Consider the following 6,000-nt stretch of genomic DNA (forward strand, 5'->3'; position numbering starts at 1 on the left):
AGTACACTTAAGTTTTTGTGGGTTTATGCAGGATTTTGTGGGTTTGCTTATTACAGGAAACCATAATTTTTTTGGAACCCTTGGAGTAAAATCAACAGTCTCCTGTATGTAAAGAAAGCTATCTTATCTGACATCTGCATGTGAGGTTTTTAACTTGACTATGGCAGCATGAAACTCTTGCTGTCAGTGTGCCTGTCAATGTGTATTCCTAATTTTATACACTTCCTTTCTCCTCCCAGTGAAACCAATACTTTATTGAAGGAATTCAGCAGGGGAGTAGAAGTATCCAAGATAATTAAACTGCTACCTGTTTTGTGAAAATGGATGACCAGCTCAGCAAGAGAACCTATGTGTTATGCCTAATGGAGGAAAAAAAGATGTTCTTGTTCATGCCTCTCCCACACGGGAAGGGTTTTTAAGCAGGTCCCGACACAGGAAAAGTTTCATGTGGAGACTATGCTTTCTTAGACTCAAGTCACTCAGGCATGCAGCAGAAATATGCGGAGCAAAAGAATTCCTTATTTCCTGTGTTTGTGGAACTCCTCATTTAAGTAATTAGTCTACATGACTTTATATGAATAACTTGTATAAAGAGAATGCATCTGGTATAGTTGTCTTTTATGTGAGAGCAGATGAAACAGCAGTTGTCCAAGAGATTTCCCTTTGTGAATTAACCTAACAACTGCAGGGTCAATTACCTCTTATCCTCCCATACACTGGCCTGGAACAGCAGCTGTGTGTTGTGTTCTCGCTGCCTGGAAGGCATAAGAGCATGTGATAGGTACATTGTTTTAATTAGCATGCCTGGACTTACCCACAATTAATGTTAGATCTAGTGCATGATGAAGCAGATGGAAAACTGTCAGAAGGAAAGCAGCTGGATGAGGTTGTTGTTTTGATCTCGGGCACCTTGACTCTCACAGGAAAAGGTCCGACTGCCTTCTAATGAATATTGCAAGTATGCCTTGTGTCTTAAGTATGGCTCATTGCTTTTCAGTCTCATTTCCTAAAAGTCTTGGCTGAGTAAAATACCTCCTTATGCCCTGACATGGAAAAATAGTCATGACTATTTCTTATAATTCTGAAGCAAGTTCTGTGGGACACACGCATTCTCAGAAATGCCTGAGCAGTCCTTTGGTCCTTCAACCCTGTGAGGATACCACAACACCTCAGAGTTTACCCTAAGGGTAAATGTAGCAAGATATCCTTGCTGAAAGATTTTTTGTGATACTTTTTTGGTCTGTAGTATGGTTTTTCCATTGTGAAGACAAGAAATCCATGCAAGATAATTTGAAAGAAGAATTGGACCTTTTTTTCTCAATATATTTACAAGACATAAGGGCATCCCTGAGGAATGGGTTGTAGTTAACTACAAAGAAAAAATCTACAAGGAAATTTTCACATGTCTGTAGAAGAAAGCAACCAAAATGCTACCATGAAACTTGGCTGCAGTATGAGATAGTGGACAAAAGGTTTTCCTCAGAGATGCTTCTTCTCTAACAGTCATGCCATTTTTGTCTCTCATAATATAATTTCTCCTCTTTTCTCTAACATTTTGTTATATATCAGAGGGCTTTTTTTTTTTCCAAATATATATGCTGTTATAGAGGAAGCAGGTCTAGATGAGATTCTTTTAGTGTAGCAGACACTTCCACCAAGAAAATTTGCCTCGCTCTTCGAAAAGGCAGCCTTTTCCCCTGTGTCTCTCTCACAGTTGTAACTGATTTAACAGCAATCTCTTTTTCCTTAGCACTTACAATTTTGCACTTTAGAAATCCCAAGTCTCAGGGACTTTTTCCTGAAAAATAGGAAAAAAATGAAAACAAAATAAAAAATAAAACTTTTCCTTGGCATATCTGTCCTGGTCCCCTGTGTTTAAATATAAAACTCAGGGTTTCGCCCTGGGATATCTAAATTAGTAACCCCCAATGAGTAAGACATTAACACCTTTCACCATGACAGCACTTTGCTAAAAATGCTCTTCTATGTTCCTTCAGACACAGTGCTTTACCCCTATTAGCCAATAAATCTGTCCCTTAATATTTCCTTCCTTCAGTATAACAAACAAAAGACACAACTTTCCATTGTTTGAATGATGGGAATTATTTTAAAGTACATTAACAGTATTAATCTAAAGGTGTGTATTATTTTCCTGCTACTGGTGCTTTTAGTCTCATTATCAACAAGACAAATCATTTTTATTTAACTCTACTTATACATGCGGTAGACCAAGAGAAAATGTTTTTAAAAAGGCTCAATGAGGTGTTACTTAAATGCGGTTTCAGGCTACAAATGATTTATTATTTATAAATTGATTTTATTTCAGAAGGCTCTAGAACCCTGCATTCTTCCTCCTCACTGCAAGCTGTATTTGAGCTAAGGTTACAGCAGGTGAAAATTCTAGTGTCTGTTCAACAAACCTTATGAAATGATTGCATCCAGGAACCATTTGGCTCTCATTAGATCCAACACTGAACAAGAGAAATCTTCTGAAGGAAGGAAACTTCCCTCCCCCAGCCAATACACCACATCCACACAGAAATATCCTATAGGCAAATTCTTTCTCTCCTCAAAATATGCTTAGTAAGCATAGAAACACAACTTTGTGGACCTACCACTGTTTTTAAATCCCATAGTGTTTTCATTTCATAGGGCATTATTGATTAATTGTGTCTTAGCTGTCTTCCGCCTTCCAGTGTTTTTTCCCTCTACTATATATTACAACTCTAAATTTTTGTGCGGTTTAATTTCTCTGCTTATCTTTCCCCTCTTTTGTCTCCAACTATTCCTTACAAGCAGTGCTATAGCTCTCCTGTATGATAAAGAAGCACTATCACTAGTCTGAAAATGTAGTTTCAGAAGAGGAAGAAAGTAAATGCATTATTTTATACTCACAATTCTTGCTTTATTTTGTTTATTATACTTTGTGTGATGATTGTAAATTCATTCTGGCCCAGAAACTTCCCTCATAAATCAGACCCGGGAGATTCAGTCTCAGTCCTCTCAATAGACAGGCATCAGACAGTTGGCTCAGAGCTTCACTTCTTTTCCTTCCTCAAAATAATGTTTTCTGTTTATTTCCTGAGGCCTCTGCTTCTTTTTCTGTGACTAGAGATGTTGCCTAAGTGTGAAAGGAAAAAGAAACTGTCAACAACTCAGACTGGGTATATAATTGGCAGCAGAACATTACATTTCTTGAGTCCAAAACCACTTTTTATCCACAATACATGACAACTGTAGACCTTCTGTCATCAAGACTTATGTCTGGAATGGCAGCCTTGGGAAGGCCTTAAGGGTGAACAATCACTGAGATTTTCTTTGATAATCAGATAATTAATTCATTAGAAGCTGTGTGAGCTGAGCATGCAGTTACTTATGGAAATTCTAATGAATATCTATCTGCATCTTCAGGTGTCAAATCTAGTCCCGTGCATCCTGCTGGTTCCTAACAAACCTTGAAGTCTGAACACTGTCAGCACCCTCTAAAATTACTTGCAGACTGACTGACATGGGAAAGTTACTTTAGTGTTCTGGGTTATATTTATATGAATCGCAAGAGCAGCACATACAACGGTCTTATTTCCATTGATTATTAACTCATTAGAGGTTCATTGAAAATTTACTAGGAAAAAAGTGAAGACACACTGAACTTTTAAGGTGTAGATTTGTTTGCCAAAATTCCATAGCTATTGTTACGACTCATCTTACGTAATCACTATTTTAATTGCCTATTTTTCTGAGATGCCTCTACTCTGTAACTTTCTCAGATGGTTTTAATTACAGATACCCAAGAATAATTATGGTGAAAGTAGTGCAAGAGCACAGCTCACCGTGGCCTGTGAGATGTAGGTCTAGGTAGTACAAAAACAAGCTAAAACCAGTCCATTTGTATCCTACCATCAAGAAGATGAGTAACAGATGTTGAAAAACATTAATGTATACTTCAAGGGTACCAAGGGTGGTGTCCATCCATCATAAAACACATTAGTATTTCTGTGGTTTATTGTCTCATCATCTGCTATGCATATTTTCATCATTGTAACCATCTAATATGGTCTTCTGCTTCTAATGGAAGCTTGACACTAGATTTTGAGAGATGAGGCAATCTCCCATGCTGCAGAGACAGCTGTAGCTATGCTAATAAAGTATGTTCAGCCTTAACAACTTATGGAAGTTCGCATATCTGTCTAACCTGTTTGATCAGTATAGTCCTCCATCATCATGTCAAATCATTTGATTTAAAGAGAAAGTTCTCAATTTCTTCATAGGTCGTCCTCCCTGCGTTTTATGTTACATTCCTCAAGTAGGGACCTATGGTGTAGTTAATAACAGGAAGTTCAGGAATCAAAATCCTAGTTTACTTTTCTTCCTGCCACAATTTCTCCTACTTTCATGGTCTCATATTTGTATATCTCAGTCCCTTTTTTGTACATCTCAGTCCCTTTTATAGTCAGCAGGATGCCTTCAAGGTACATATCTGAAAAATTCTATGAGATGCTAAAATATTACAATAACAGAGGAAGATTTCAGACTGTTTTTCTGTGGCCACTCCCTAGAAATTGGTTGAGGTTGTTTTTGATAGTTTGACACACACTGTCAACAACTTGAAAAGCTTCAGAGTTTTAAGGCTTACTAAGCAGACTTCCTCTTCAGTGTTCTGAAATACCTCCTCATTCTCTCAGTGCTCAGGGTACATGAGGTAAATACCTTGTGAGTTCAAATATCCTTTATAACAGCTTCAGGAGAAGACACTCAGAAAACCCAGTAACTTGGAATAGACCTGTTATTTTTTGAAACAAAAATATTTTCCCTGAAATTTATTTAAGTGTTTCAGCTAACAGTCCTTTTTCCAGTTTAAAAAGTCTCATAAACTGTACATTCTAGATCCTTTACCTGTCTTCAGGTAAGGATTATTGTCTGCTAAAGGACAAAACTTTGTGGAAGTCCCTTGCAAGTATATCTGTAGTGTGCAATGGTTTTATACATTTCATCATGAAGAGCAGGGATTGGGAGATCTGAAGAGAAGGAACATCAAAGACGTTATTTGCTGGTGGTGCCATAATGATGGACAGAAATGTTCACAGTTTGTAATATGATTAAATAGAGGTTAGGGATTAGTTCAGTAGGATTACCTGACTCCTTAGTGCTCATTGCATATGGTACTTCTATAAAACAAACGTAGAGGACCTAAGATTTTTCAGGGAATTTTTTGAGAAAAAAATAATTAAATCACTTCTGTAATGCTCCTGTAGTTAGTAAGATTTCAGAAAATTGCAAATGGTGTTCAATTTGATGCTAAAGTACATACATTATTAAAATAAATGGTTCTACTTCTGAGTTTAGAGTTTAAAAATTGCCAGAACAGTTTCTGAAAGAAGAAAAAAGCTAGTAAAAATTGAAATAAAAATAAATTAAAAAAATAATAGTGTGTATGTATATACACATATATATGCACATATATACTCTGTGCAACTGATCACAACTCTCTTAGCTCTGCCATTCAGATAGTTCTCAATCCACGTCAACGTCCACTCATCTAGCCCACAGTCTCTGAGCTTGCCTCTGAGGATGTCATGAGAGACAGAGTCAAAAGCCTTGCTGTAGTTCATGTAGACAACATCCACTGTACTCCACTCATCAGTCCAGCCAGTTGTCCCATCATAGGAGTCAATCAAGTTGATTAAGGCATGGGGCTTTTAGAACCACAAACTAATTTTCCTTTTATTTAGGCCCCTGTATATCTGTGTTATCAAACTGTGTAAATAGAAGATCTCATTTTTACCAGCCACAGTTATAGCAAAAATAAAAAAGCGTTTAATATTTTGCTCAAAAGGATAAATCAACAGGGATTTTTGAAACTGGTTACAGAGAGCAGTGTAAGGGACAGTGTTGTGCTTTTCATCCAGGAAAGCACACACAAATAACTGTTCAAAAAGCAGACTGAAAGCTAACAGGAGTGCTGGGACATCCACTGCTGTGACTGACAGATTTTGCCCAGGA

This window comes from Pezoporus wallicus, unplaced genomic scaffold (genome assembly GCF_028554395.1).
Source record: "Pezoporus wallicus isolate ANWC-B61680 ecotype Strahan unplaced genomic scaffold, APGP_CSIRO_Pwel_v1 contig_3058, whole genome shotgun sequence".
Classification (NCBI taxonomy): Eukaryota; Metazoa; Chordata; class Aves; order Psittaciformes; family Psittacidae; genus Pezoporus; species Pezoporus wallicus.